The sequence below is a fragment of the Danio rerio genome, chromosome 8 (assembly GCF_052040795.2).
Source record: "Danio rerio strain M-AB ecotype USA chromosome 8, GRCz13ab, whole genome shotgun sequence".
Taxonomy (NCBI): Eukaryota; Metazoa; Chordata; class Actinopteri; order Cypriniformes; family Danionidae; genus Danio; species Danio rerio.
Genome location: NC_141028.1, coordinates 23,802,501 through 23,817,722, shown reverse-complemented (window position 1 = coordinate 23,817,722; position 15,222 = coordinate 23,802,501). Strand labels below are relative to the sequence as shown.

At 34.2% G+C, this 15,222-nt stretch overlaps 2 long non-coding RNA genes across 11 annotated transcripts in view; one reads left to right on the top strand and one right to left on the bottom strand.

The window, feature by feature from the left end:
* LOC141375626 (uncharacterized) overlaps positions 1-15,222 on the top strand; it is a 460,251-nt gene that overhangs the window by 75,521 nt on the left and 369,508 nt on the right. For 2 of the 9 annotated variants that reach the window (XR_015497876.1, XR_015497878.1), the window contains one exon: positions 8,135-9,048. The exons of the other annotated variants lie outside the window; for them this stretch is intronic. This is a non-coding gene — a long non-coding RNA (uncharacterized LOC141375626). Of the gene's footprint in view, positions 1-8,134; positions 9,049-15,222 lie in introns of those variants that run through there. 9 annotated transcript variants of the gene reach the window in all.
* LOC147842633 (uncharacterized) lies at positions 1,241-6,204 on the bottom strand. Of its 2 annotated transcripts, XR_015497869.1 has the most exons (6): positions 6,156-6,204; positions 4,842-4,875; positions 3,418-3,473; positions 3,176-3,324; positions 2,988-3,064; positions 1,241-1,666 (listed from the first exon to the last, which is right to left on the bottom strand). It is a non-coding gene; the product is annotated as an uncharacterized LOC147842633 (long non-coding RNA). The 2 variants fall into 2 exon arrangements; XR_015497868.1 differs by lacking the exons at positions 4,842-4,875; positions 6,156-6,204 and having other exon boundaries at positions 3,418-4,824.

Genomic DNA, 15,222 nt, shown 5'->3' with positions numbered 1-15,222 from the left:
AGTAAACTAACTGTTAAAAATTAAGTAAGTTTAATAGAAAATTCTAGTTAACATACTTGTCATTATTTAGTAATCTTACTTAGGGTTTTATAGTAAGATTACTTTAATAACTCTATTTAACTAATACTGTTCTACCATGTTCAGTTAACATCTTGAATGCTAGTAGTCTCAACATTGTTTTAATCCACCATTTTAAGTAATGTCAACTAAAGAAACTACGTGCAATCGGTTTCCACATTTTCTTCAATTAAACTGAACATAAAATATGTAGTTCAACTTACAAGTAATGACATTATACAGGTCTTAAATGTAAACATTTTATTTGACAAAATTAGCAGAATTTCATAATACACTTGTGATATTTTAGTATCACAATACACTTGTACACAATACAGTTTTGTAAAAACCTGTTGTAAAGTGCTGTAATATACTGTAAACAGCAATACAGACAAAAAATATAATAAACATGTTCAACCCTTAAACACAAGATTTCGAAAAGGTTTGAAAATCTATCAAAAAAAACTTTAAATACTTGACACTTGGAAAAAAGATACTTGAATTAGTGTAATTAAACATGCCATTGCACCAGCACCTTAAACATGGCAGCATATAGACACTCACAGAGGAACAGGAACATTAGCTTTAAAGCTAATTTGTTAGACTGTGTAGTTTAGATTTTCCTACAGAAAATATCACATTAGTGTGGTCAAAAGTATTGAGTTTGGTATCAATCAATACTGAAATATTAAAAATATCAATTTTCCACCAGCATTTGAGTGCTACTGAGCTCGTTCTTAAACACCATTGATTGGCCACTGTGTTCACATGCTCAACAGAAATGACTGTGATTGGCTGTGACTGTCATAGGTTTACCATTTTTCACTGAGTCCAAACAAAGTTACACAGACACTGAAGTGTTTCAAAGCCATGTCGATAGCTGATTTGTTTAGAAGCTAACATATAAGCTATCTGGTGATGAATCGACTGATCGACAGTGCTTTGAAGTTATCCAGTGTCTTTGTATCTTTGCACCTGGTGAACAGTGGTGAAGTGTGGTAAAAATAATGACCTTCAAAGCCTATCAGTCATATCTACTGAGCATGTGAACACAATGGCCAATCAGTTCTTGCAATGTTAGTGGTAAATGGATGGACTTTTTTTTATTTATTTCAGTACCGATTGGTACCAAACTCAATACTTTTGACAACCCTATAAATCACAATACACTTTTTTGGTAAAAAAAAAAAAAAAAAAAAGTGTTTTAAACACCAAAATGCTGCAGTCCTAAATGTAACACTGCAAACAGCAACATGTTAAAAAGAAACACTTTGTAATTAAACATGCCATTATACCTGAACCTTTGAACATAAAGCACAGCAGTATATAGGCACTCGCCGAATAAAACACATTACGCTTCCCTCCCAGCAAAAGCAACACACGTTGAACAAATTCAAATGCATTGCTCAAAGTCTTTGGGTAGTCCGAATTCAGTGTGTAAATCAAAGCAAAAAAAGAGACATACTGCATGTGGCAAAGTCCATAACCACTTTTCCTTCCAGTATAAAGGCCCACATTGCATCCATAATGAGGTTCTTTAGACATCTTCACACACGACAGTCAGCAGGCCAACATCTTCTGCACTGAAGTCCGACTGTACAATTACATCCTATGAATAGAGAAAGAAAAATAAGTAAAGTTTGATATTCTAAATGGCACTAATAAAGCCTGTAGTGGCCAGGAGACCAAAAGCAGAGGTGAAAAAAAATACAATTCATTGTGCTTAATTTAGTAACACTTTAGTAGGAACCAATTACCCTATTAACTAGTTGCTTATTAGCATGACTATTTGTGTTTATAGTACATTTTACATTCAAATGCTTCTTATAAGAAGGCCTTGCTATGGTGCTCCTTCTTCAATGTAGACCAACACGATGGATTTGCCTGTACTGCTTCTACTAGGCTTGTCATGATAGTGGAATTTATTACCAATCCATATAGTAATTTTAAAAACATCCATTTCCTGCTAACATTTGAGCATTGTTGAGTGTCATTTCTGTTAAGCATGTGAACAGAATGGCAAAACAGTGCTGTTTAAACATGTGCTCAAAAGTGCTTAAAATGTTAGCAGGAAATTTGCTGCTTAAAATTGCAGCAGAGATTGGTACTAAATTCCAGTATCTTGAACATGATACTATTCTAAAGGAACAATAAATTTTTTTAATTAAAGAAACACTGTAATGTAATAAAACAAACTGCAGTAAAAGTACTTTTAAAACATTTTCAAGAAATTAAATGCAAATGTGTGAGAGACCAATTGGTGCTACATAATCAATATAAATATTTTGTAGGGAAAACTTAATAAATTGGGAACCGATTCATGAATGCATTTGGTTTTGCTAGATTAAAGCAGTGAGTCAAGTTTGCATTATTTAGCACACTTTTTAAAAATGTATTAATAACTATTTTTAATAAGAAAATTGATGTTTTAGTATGGCTTTTAGAACAAGGGTGCAGCCATCTACAATCCCACAGCAGGTGACTTCACAGGGTTGGTTATAATACGGAGCATCTTTGACTTTGTGGCTTTTAACACTATCTATTTACATCTTAATCCAGCAGGTTCTTTCAACTGAAATTATATTTCTCTCAACATATTACATAGGTATTACACTTATTAAGATTTTTTTTTCAAGCTAATCTTCCTCCTTTTCAAAACAAGTGTGTTTAAAAATTAAAGAAATGCATTCATTACTTCACTGGACTATGAAGCTAACTGACCCTGTGACGGCACAAGCTGCTGTATTTGCAACATAGCAATGCTCTTGCTCCAAAGGCCATAATATAACATCCCTCTTACTTTCAAATACTTACATTAAATGCATTTGTTTTATTTTTATAAAATTGAAAATTTTTATTAATAAGTGAAGTAAACTGGAATGACTGCTTCATTTCCAGTTTAATAAAGCAGAAACAATAATACTACTTACAAAACACATCCTGAAAATTTCTTTAGACTCATCCCTCTAAAAGACTGAAAGACCCCGGAGAACTGCTGCCAGATGACCTTGAAAAAGTAAAGACAGGTAGACATGCATTATAGCCCAATGAAAACATCAAATGCAATTTATTGCAATCAAATGCAAATTATGATTCAAAGATGATGTCACAAAAATACCTTTGAATTAACATGTTGAAAATTTCTTCTAGTTTTCTTCTGCAATTTTCTCCTGTTTTTTTTTTTATTATTTCAATCAAACGAGCAGTGTGTGTCCAATGCAGCGTAGAACTTGGATCTCACATTTCTTCCTGATATTCGATTGAATTCTGCAAAGATCCAATCAAAACATTATTAGTCATTAATAACATTCAAAAACACAAATTCACAAAATCACACAAAGTTTTGAAAAGAAAACAAACCTTCTGCAGCACTTGCATCAGCTGGTGTTTCCTCTATGACTTCCTTCTGGATGTCACTGTTGTGCACAAAAACGTAAAGTGTTATTGACATGGCTAAGCGAAATTCTAAAACAAAAAACAGAAATCAGAAACACATGCAATGATACAATGCAATGCCATTTAGCAACAGATGTTACACTTTAACATGACATAGTTAAATGTTCTTGAATAATAAAAGCTGCCAAATACTCCCGGCGCCTGTCATCAAAAGCATGAGCTATACTTGTCATCAAACAGTAATAAACACAACCCCCGATTAAATATAATCATGGCATTGTTGCTGGTGTGCCTTACTTTTATGCGCATTAAAAGTGGAATAAATATTTGTCTCAATTGATGTCTTTAAAAGGACACTGAACTTTCTGACTAGGGTTGCACGGTTTACCGGTACTATGGTAGTATCGTGATACTATGGCTCCAAGATACTGGCGGTGCCACTGTAGTTTGTAAACGATAGTATTGTCATTAACAGTCTGCCTACAATACATAATGCTGCATGTGAAAAAGTCACTAAAATACTTACACGATTCAGCAACAATAGATCATTGTATTTTAATAGTCTATGGAGCCTTCTAAGGTTGTAAAACTGTAGAATTTGCGCCTTTTATAGTAGCCTATTGCATATTTTGTGATGGTTCATTTTGAATCGGAATTCGTTTATTTCTGTTCCTGTCAATATGATATAATAGCTACAACAACCGTGACAATCTATTAAAAAGAATGACTCATAAAGTGAAATTTTGAATTACTTTGGATTCTTATCCGATAATAAGTGTGAAAAAAGTATGATAGATGAAAAACCCAAAATAGCAACAGGAAACAATTTTTGACCACTTCATATAGCCTAGGTTTGTTGGAAAAATGCTCTTTTCTTTATGTATCTTTATTTTAATGTTTTTTTTTTTTTTGCTGGAATGAATACATTTTAGGTGAAGAGATGTGCAAATACTTTTTTCAACAATAAGGGAATTATTTAAATTCAAGTAGGCCTATAATAACATATACAATATATTATTTCTGACATTTTTCTTTATTTCATGGATTTAAGTTATGAATTACAGTATTGCAATACTACTTGGTATCACCATACTTCAGCTGGTATAGTATTGTAACATAAATTAATGGTATCACAACACAACAACCCTATTTCTAACTAGTCCTCAGATGATTATTCAAATGGACAAAATATTCGGACTATTCTTGATCATGCAGTTCTTTGCTGAGAATTTTGTTAAATGTACTTTTAATGCATTAAACGATTTAAAATTACCCTGACACTCAGTATGGAGACAAGGTAACGTTAATAGAACAATTCATGAATATGTTCTATGGCTTGTGCGGTATTGTTCAAAAAGTTTTCTTTGATGTGTAAGTGCAAAACTTACATTTCCACTGCATATCAGTTCACAAACTGGTAGTCTGAAATAAAAAATAAATAAAGGGTATAATGATATTACAAACCAAATATGCCACTCACAATACTCTAATGGTGTGCTACATTTTAAACAACCTTGTAATTGTTCAAATTTATTTGCCCTAAATTGTTAAAAATTAGTGAAACCTTCTTTAAAAATGCAAACTAACAGGTTTGGCAAAGCCTGTTTCTTTACAGAAAGTTTGCTTATAACAAAGGCTTGTTGATGCCTTTGTGTGATATTGAGCAAACAAAGGGATGTTTCTGTGCTTGGTTGTACGAGTTATACCACTTCATCATTAACGTTATCCATCACACATATTCAGTCGCGTCTGGTCAGATTTATTTGTCATAACAGCAATACAAAACACTCAATAACGTAACGGCAACACTGGAATAAACCTTCAAAACGGCATAGAGAAAAGACAAATAGCATATAAAACAAATAAATGAGTTAATTAAATATCTCTCGCATTTTCATAAGTTTAACTTTAAGTTTCATAGGGATTGTTAGCATAAGCACACTTTAGCATCATGTGTAAATATGTATCTGCCTCATACAGTGACACGAATCGTAATCGCATCGAAATCCTAAATTACCTACGACACTCACGGGTCCATTTTGAGCTGAAACTGCTTTATAATGTTCTAAAAGCCTCGGCGGGTTAAAACTGCTGCTGCCCCGGCGATCATGGAGAAAAAAACGACTGGTCTGGTCATGAGCCGCTCGCTGACGCCGGACCGAATCACAGCTGATTTCCTCACCTGCTTCCTGCAGGTGATCTCATAAAAGTAAATCTTAAAAAAAAAAAACACGCATATTTTCGTCACAAAAAGCGCCACTAAAGTTCAGCGATAACTAACGTTACTGTATTTGTAATGCGGATAAATAGGTTTCGTTTTCTTTTTTAAAAATGTAGACCTACAGCTATGTGTTAACTTTACATCTATTTGAACGGATCATTGCGCGCGCTCTTGCTCTCTCAGTGCATCATTTAAAATGGCGCGGCCCGCTCTTTTAGAGCATAACGCCCACTTTACAAATTACTACTAACTTTACAAATTATTAATAGTTATTAAAAAGGACTAAGCAGCTAAAAATAGCTTATCTAGTAAAGTAGACAGTATTGCAAATAACGTGCAGTGGTCAAAACGTTTAGTCACAACATCATGGGCTATTAATTAGTTCACAAAACAGCAAACAATTTCACAAAGTGCAGGAAATAAACAGATTACTGATACTATACAAATAAAATCAAAGTAGTAATTAAAACGAAAAGTTTACCTTGATTTACAGCAGTACATCTTCTCAATATGAAATCCTGTCCTTCAATGGCGGTGCTGGGTGGCGGTTGGTTGTGACTCGGGATGGGGGATGGGAAATCACCACCCAGTACGCATGCGTAACAGCATGGCTTAGCCCTTATAAGCAATTTTACTCAAATTACATTAGTTATGGGAACTTTATACCTTACTATATCAGCAACACTAATGCATTTCTAGTAAACTCAACAATTAGCTTAAAATTAAGTAAACACACTAGAATTTTGATAGTAAGGAATACTATTCGCATTTACAGTGTATTGGAGCTTGTGGTGTTATGGACTTAACGTAATCTACTAGAGATAATAACACAAAATCTGTTTGAAAAATTCAAAACATTTATTAGTCAGAAAAATGTGTATTATGCCAATTCATTCAGTCAGTTAATAAAAAAATCAATAAAAATCATCATATTCTCAAAGATAAATCCAAGATCAAAAGTTGCATAGCTAACTTTAAAATATACATAGTATGGAGCATGAGAGCTCCACACTACAGGCTAATCTGGTTACAGAATCGCCCCAAACATTTTAAACTTTCCCTTTAGTAGTCAAACCAAGTTTCTCATTTAAAAAGGGGTGTTTGTCATTTGCATGTGAGATCTGAAGAGTTTCTGCCTATAGGGTACACGTGGTAATTTGAATAAAGGCCCCCTAGGTAAAGGCACACCCTTAGCAGTGGTTGAAAAGATACCTGAAGTTATCTATTATTTTGATTGTCCATTTCTGAGGGAATGAGACCATTGCACCAGTCGCACTGAGACATCTCAAATAATATCAAACATGATAAAGTCACTTGGATTGATGTTAAACATTCATACTTTGAAATGACCATTCTGTGTGAGTTAAATGAAGAGAGGGTGATTGAATAGAGGGGCCTGTGGGAAAGGTTTCAAAGTAAACGAAGGAAAGGAAAGAAGTGAACATTCCCGCATTCCCAACTTGTGAGGTGTAGTCCAGCCCATTTCCAGCTTGTTTTGTCAAAGATACCAACTCTCTTGTTTTTTTCCTGGGAGTCTCCCGTATTTTAGACTCATCTCCCACCACCCTTACATTTTTTTTTTTTTTAGAAAACTGCCGTAATCTCAAAACTATATATATATAGTATGACTGTATAGGGGTTTGAGGTTTGAATAAATATCCCAATATTTAATAATTAATGTGTGCAGCTCTAATTTGAATGTTTGAATTTATTTACCATTTATTTTTATTGTATCAATTTACCTACATTGTAGTAATACAAATACACAACAGTAATACACAAATGCTATATATGTACTGAGAAAGACTGCAGGGAATTGTGCATGCTTTAAATGAACGTATGAACTTCAGGACTTGCACATATGAAATGCCATATAGCTGTGATGGGTCCGTAAGTAACCGTGACTGGAACCTTCCTGTTAGAAGATTCAAAAGCCTTTGATTTTGTTTAACCTTACCTTCCTTTTGAAATTGTAAGCATGTAATTTAAGTGACATAAATGTATATGAAAAAGTGGAGAAAAAAAAGTCACATTTATGCTCTATTAAAACATTTTCTTTACTCCATTGGACTGTCAGTATAGTCCATATTACTTTTATTAGCCGTTTCTAATGAGAAAAAGTTTTTGAGAGCTTCTGTTTGTGCTCTATCTTTTGCCTGGGTAATTGTGAGGATGCTGTGACACTAAAATTGTGCGATTGTTACATTGTCATCAGCGGGTGATGTGTGGGTCACATGTCATCATAGAGATACAGCTATTAACTCAATAAATATGTGTCACTGCTGAAACGCTTTCACCATCTTTTGTTCAATTCTGTGGGAATGTAAAAGCCCTGACATTTCCCTCCATTTATTTTGAAACGGCACATTTGAAAAGCATAAACACTGTTATAATAAATTTAATTTGCAGCTGAGAGGAGAAAACTGCACATTTAACCAAACGAACCTCTTCTTGTTCCAGCTTCGATGGTGTTTGGCAGCAATGAGAGGAAGCCTTGCACATCTGCTTCCTGTTTGTGTCATTACAAAGCAATTTTGGAGACTGAAATCTGGAAATGCAATGCATCAGAATGCAGATCTGTGAAAGCTGCTGGCTGTTGTGTGAATGATGTCCAGCCATTTGTAGAATTACCATTTTGGGTCAGATAAACATGACGGATGTTTTAGCCAGTCGACGACTCAGGCAATAATTGAAGATTAAAAGTTAGAAACCTATTTGCAGTCTCAGTGGGAACATAAGTTTCATAGGTGTTCCCGTCTAGAGGTGATGGTAGTTTCTTTACGTTAAAAGTCATGCTCAGTTCACAGTTAAATGTGGTCAAACCATTTTAAATGAGCATGAAGCAATTTTTGCAAAAAATGTTGATATTTCTAAGCACCAAAACAAACATGCCCATTCCCCAATTGGACACTGCCCCTTTTTGAGATCACCCTTATCATTACTAGACACGCCCCTTATGGCTGATTGGCTTCAAGTGTTTTGGAACTCTGTATGACACCATGGTCAAAAGTATTTTTCATATATTTCTTAGTGCATCTTAAAAGGTCTCATGAAAGTATTATTATTATTTTTTTTAGATGTCGGTGTCAGTATTATTTGTTTTTAGGATATCTGTAAGCTAGTGTGCTCCAAAACGGGATCAACGTTTTTTTTCATGTCACCTGAAACAAAGACTGTAGACCGTTTCAATGTGGTGATGTTATTGGTTCATGAACATTTCCTATGTGTTATCAAACTATTTTTTAACTGTAACAAGAGGCGATTCAATCACAACTTTATGGTAAAACAGCTTTCGTAACATTATTTATCTATATGTGGCTCTTTTTAGATTCTCTGGAGCTATAGAAATTAAAAATGTACAACAGGAAATATGTTGGGACCATTGTTTTCGTTTACATCACTCAAAATGGTCAATAGAATTCACAAGACATGTCACTCGTATAGTTTTAAATGGTTTAAAAAAAAAAAAAGTGTAACAGGGAATATGGTGAATGAAGTCCCGCCTACTAGTACAGGAGCCAATCATGGATCGTTTCTCCGGTGGAAAAGCATGGACCAGAGGTGTGCTTTAACAACAGTTTTGTGGTTAACAAACACACTGGAATCTCAGTGAATAGTTGCTTCACAGACATTAGAAATATATCCACATAAAGCTTGAAATCTGTGCTTTTAAATGAACCAAAGTGCACTTGAAAACAAAAGCGTTTTGCCTTTGTAATCTGTATGAAACGAATGTGAGGTACAGTCTATCCTGTCAAACCCACATCACACGACAGCAACTACTCAAATCCCCACAAATGTGTAAGCATACTTCCCAAGAGGCGTTTGTAAGATGGCCGCCAAGTGAAATGACTTGCCTTAAAGCTTAAAAGGGACTATGTCAGAAACTACAGTTTCACATCACATCATGACAAATCAAATGCTCTCTTGTATTTGACATGACCTGCACACTTCAAGGCGCTTCTCATTTGCTTTTCATTTGATGCACTTGAGCTCAACTACTCTCACTGGCAGAGCGATCGTAAAAAACCTGCCACTGGCTGTTTTTATTTATTTATTTATTTATTTTTATTTTTTTAAGAGGAGGAGCTACACTATATCCCACCCTCTCTCCGTGTTTCAGTTGAGATTACGTCAAACATCGATTAAAAATACATATTTCGAAGCACTTTGCGGGACCTTTAAGAGGAATATTTCCTGTTGCTTCATTGTGGGTAATCCTACATAGGCTTGGCATGATTATTGCTTTTTTTGTTCCTGTTTGTACCTGGTATTAAGACGCGTTTTCATTGATTCGATCACAAGTGGACAGGTGTGAATGGGGTGTGAAACATTTTGATCTTGTCCACTTTCAACCGCTTTCAGAGGTAGTTGAAATCGTGTTTGACTGGATTGCTCTAGTGTGAATACATATGTGGTTGAACAGCTGCTAAACACAGCCTACTCTTCACTGCTGAGCTCATTCATAAAACAGAGGGACACACTACTTAAGCTTTAAACTTTGTTGCTGATGATCTTAGCTTTTAAGTAAAAATAAAACTATTAATAAAATGTTTTCTTGCCAGTCACAGTAAACTGCAAGTTAGATAAAAAAAAAAGACTGCTTCATACTCTTCAAACAGCAGATCTCATGCAGCCCTTGTTAACTACTGTAATGTTTTTCATTAGATAAATATTTGTGAATGTTTTATTTCATCTGTGTAGTATTTTATAGTGTATATAGTCCAAGCCTACATGGACATTACATGGACTTTAAATACAGGGCGCACACACACCTCTTGGCTGAGTCTTGTTTAACTGTACTTTGAACATTACGACATATTTCCTTTGCCTTGCCTTGCCTTGCCTTGACTCTTACATTGTTCTGTTTGTTTACATTGCTTGCCGCCTGTACTGACCGTTCAGGTGTTATTTGACCATGACTGTGGATTCCCTGCATGCATCTGTTTGCCCCTGTTTTGACCATTGCTTGCCTGACCATTCTCATGATAAACCAGCGACTGTGTTGTCAGCTCCCTCACATTACAATTATGTTGTTGCATGTGTTGTATGATTGGTCTTTCACTTAATCAATTCCTGATCCTTTGCATAATGTTTTTATCCAAAGACACCTAATGTAATTATTTTCTTTGCACTAAAATATTTGTTACATGAACATATATACACACGTTAAACTGTAATAGATATAAAAAGATAGAGATAAAAAGAGGCTATAGAAATTGATCAGAAATAAAGCAATAATAAAGCAAATTGATCTGGTAATTTTAATATGATTTGTAATTTATAAAATTTTTTGCTATATGCAATGTTAAATTTGCAATATTAGATTAAAAGAACACAAAAAGGCAAACCACCACCCACCTAAAAAATCTCTCTCATAAAGAAGTGTTTGAAAGTGGACAAAAGAATAACATTTAAATACCAGGTGTGAACAGTATGTGTCTCCTTTGTCCACTTCAGGTCGATCCATCAGATCAATAAAAAAGCAACTTAATACCAGGTGAGAACAGAGCCCTTGGTATTGTCCTAGAAATAATTGGGATTTATATCACAGTATATTGTTGGTAGACTGATCCTCACATGTGAAACTGTCACTATGTTTAACTTTGTTTACTGCAAGAATGTCCAAACTCTGTCCTGGAGGACCAGTGTCCTGCATAGTTTTGCTCCAACTTCGATCAATACACCTCCATGGAAGTTTGTGTTATACCTAGAAGCAGCTTGATTAGCTGGTTCAGGTGTGTTTTAATTAGGGTCGGAACTAAAATATGCAAGACACTGTCCCTCCCGAACTGAGTTTGGACATGCCTGGTTTATTGTCACTATAGAAGCAACTGTCCATAAATGTCACTTCTATGAGTTTGCAATCAATATCTCCATTTTACCATTGATACATGTAAAGTATGTTTTGACAACAATAGTGAAGTCCCTTTTGTCTCAAGTACAACATGAAAACCTGCAGAATCAAAACAGACTTCATACCTTCATAATTGAACAACCACTGGGAGATGAATCCAATTGGTCACACTATGATAAAAACATCCAATAGCATTTTTAATCCACAAAAGTTTTAAAATCCATGAAATTTAAGAACTAATTATTTTTTTACAGTGTTTTTGGTGTACAATAGTGCTCTTGGAGCTTTGTATGATTACAGTTGAATCACTGAAATTACATGAAATGTTAAGTCTTCTTGACTGTGATGTCTATGAACAAGCTTTCAGATTTTACCTAAAATATCTTAATTTGTGTTTTAAAGATAATGAAGAGAATTAGAAAAACATGTGGTAATTATTACCAGAACTTTTATTTTTGAGTAAACTAACCCTTTTATATCACTTAATAAGGAAAGATTATAATAAGGGTACTTTGTTTGCAATCAAACATTACACACATATATGTATAATACAGGCCTGTTTAACTGCATTTTGCATATACCATTCTTTTGGTTTTGCATCAATGCAGAATCATTAAGACTGCGGGCAATTTATGTATCCACCAAAATTATCAAGGTTATTTTCAGACATTGTGCAAAGTAATTATCTCAACAGACCTAATCCTAAGGGGAAAAGAGGTTTTTGAGTTGTCGTTTAGCCAAAGGGAATGTTCATACCGTGCAATTCAAATACAGACAAGATTAAGCAAAGCCAAATATATCACAACGGCTAAATGACTCAGAAGATATAAGAGCACATTATGACACGCCGACAGATTTGAACTTAACTAATCAGTTTAAGATCTCTTTTAGAGTCCTCCAAAAGGAAAATCTGACAGGCTTTACAATAAGGACTCTCATAAAACAAAAAATGCACATCAAACTGCGTGAAGTGATAATTCTGAGCTACTGGAGGATTTTGAGAGCAGATTGTGCATATTCAAGCGATAATTTGTGAACAACTTCTTGTGACTCAGTGTTCTCTGAGTCAATGTCACTCCTCCTCCCGCTCTTTAAGTGTCTCTGGCTCGGATTTTCAAAGATTGCTAAATTGTGCAATTGAGTAAATGGTGAGTATTTTCTCAGAAATTAAAATACAACAAGTAATATAAGCTAGTAAAGGTAGATAAAATGTATTAGTTAAAAAACAGTTAAATACATAAATAAATATAAATACATATTTTATCTATACTTTTTTTTATTTGTAATTAAATTAAAATTGGTTAATGAAAATACAGTTGGTCATTGTTGGTTCATCATAACTCACGGTGCATTAACTAATGTTAACAAGCATGAATTTGGATGTTAATAATGCATTAGTAAATGTTGAATTATTATTAAATATTTAAATGATGTACAAGTATTGTTCATACGTAGTTCATGTTAATGCATTTTCTAATAAACCTTATTGTAAAGTTTGACTTATTTTATTTTATAAAGTAATTGTAAAGTGCATTCTGCTTCAATAGTAAGATATATCGGTCACAGTTTCTTTAGGTTAAAAATAACTTATTTTGATGGGTTGTTGCAAGGATCAGTGTAGTTATAAAGTAAATATTTTCTGTATTTAAATGACTTATCCACTATGGAATTAGTTTACATGTAGGTAATTTTATTATGATCACTTATAATGTACTTTCCCTATATAACATGTACATAAATTTACATATACAAAAATATATTGCTGAATAATTACAAATAGTTTAACTTAATTAGGTCACATTCATGCTCACATAAATAATAACAATAATAATGATAGTAGTAGTAGTAATAATAATAATAATAATAATAATAATAATAATAATAATGAGATGAATTCAAGATGCAAGTGCATTTCTTTTTTGACCGGTGGTTAAAAGATAATACAGCAAAAAGAGCCCAAAAAACTGTGAAAATGAGTTCACAAGATGTGGAAAAACGTGAGCCAAAAGCCTCCACAGTTCAGCCGAAAACCAGGCAAACAGTCCAGAAATCCAGAGACCGATCACCGAGATTTCTGACAAGGCACAGAGTAACATGAACAACACTAACAAACTGACAATGTAACAAAGGACTGCTGCTCGGATATAGCAAGGGTGTAGATTTGCTCTTGATATTGGTGGGGACGTACATCCCTAGAGTGCATGTATTGAACAGTACAAATTCTGTTTTATGCTTTTAAAAACATTTAAACACTTAATAATACAAATAACATTTAATAAAGCTCGTTCTATGCTGCAAAAGTAAAATGACATGTTTTTACTGTAATCTGGCTTCGAGGAAGTATAAATGTACAGAAATTCAGAGAGTTATGTAATGCAATTTAACGGTTTTATCCCCATTGTCTATGTTATATATGTTTATGTATTTAATCCTTTGAGCACATCTAGGTTACTAAGGGTTGACAGAGCATAATTGTTTTTTGAAGACGATTAAATTATTGGTGGGGAAATTTCAGTACATGGTGGATATTGGTGGGGACATGTCCCCTCTGTCCATGCCAATTCTACGCGCTTGAGATGTAGCCTTGGTAATTAGCCACAACTGGGCGGCTGATCAGCGTAGATGTACACCACGTAACCACAACAGCCCTGACACGCTACAGCAAACACACGTGGAGTAGGCAAAACATAAGCATGTGACGACAACAAAGACAATTCTAGAAGTGCGCACATACCTAAAACCGTGACAGTCACATTAAGAAACAATGACAATAGCATAGCAAGTATGAATGGTGTCATTGCTTTGAAATTTTTGTGTTTTGATAAATATATTGTTTAACTTTTCTTAAATATGACATTTAAAAAAAAGCTAAAGCCCATGTTTGACTTAATTTAAAGAATTAAAAGACTAAGTTCTATTGTCAAGTGTATGTGCTGAGTTTTTTTTTTTTTTGTTTTTTTTTTTGGGGGGGGGGGTTAATTAGCATTAAGTAATTGAATTCATTTGAGTAATTAAATTAGTAATTACAAAGTAATTTAAGTACTGTATTATGTAATTAGTAATTAATTACCTTTTTAAAGTAATGTACCCAACAACACACTTGCATTTTATTGTGCACATTTGTTTTGTTGGAAAAAAGACAAATAAAATGGCTAAATGCTTGTGAAGTAACCTACGATGTATCAGAGCATCTATGGAGAAGAAGTTCACGTTCATGTCCATATCGTGATTTGATTAGATGTTCAGTTCTACTTTTGATTTATTCATCTAAACGACTCCACGTTATTGACCTTGCTATCAATTTTCATGTTTTGATAACTTTTGAGTAAACCAGGGCCACAGTTTTTCTTACATGGCAACTCGGCTTCTCTGTACATGAAAGATGTGATGTTTGAAAGCCCTGAGTCATTGATATTCTCGTCTCCGAGGGCAGATTGAGTGTGATTGGCAGGTCAGAGCGCTATTTTGCAGCAGGGGAGCAGAAAGAGCTGAGCTGAGTCAGGACTGTCTTCTCTCAGGACTTCACAGGCTTGACTGACAGTCATAACCTCTCCCGCTGAATCTTAATACCACTCGCACTGCCGAACCACACATCATTTAAATGATATTCGAATGTGTAAATCTAGAATTTCATGGACAGATTTATTAAACAGGGGAAATTTGCACAATTCTTCAAAAGCATAAAAGCGAT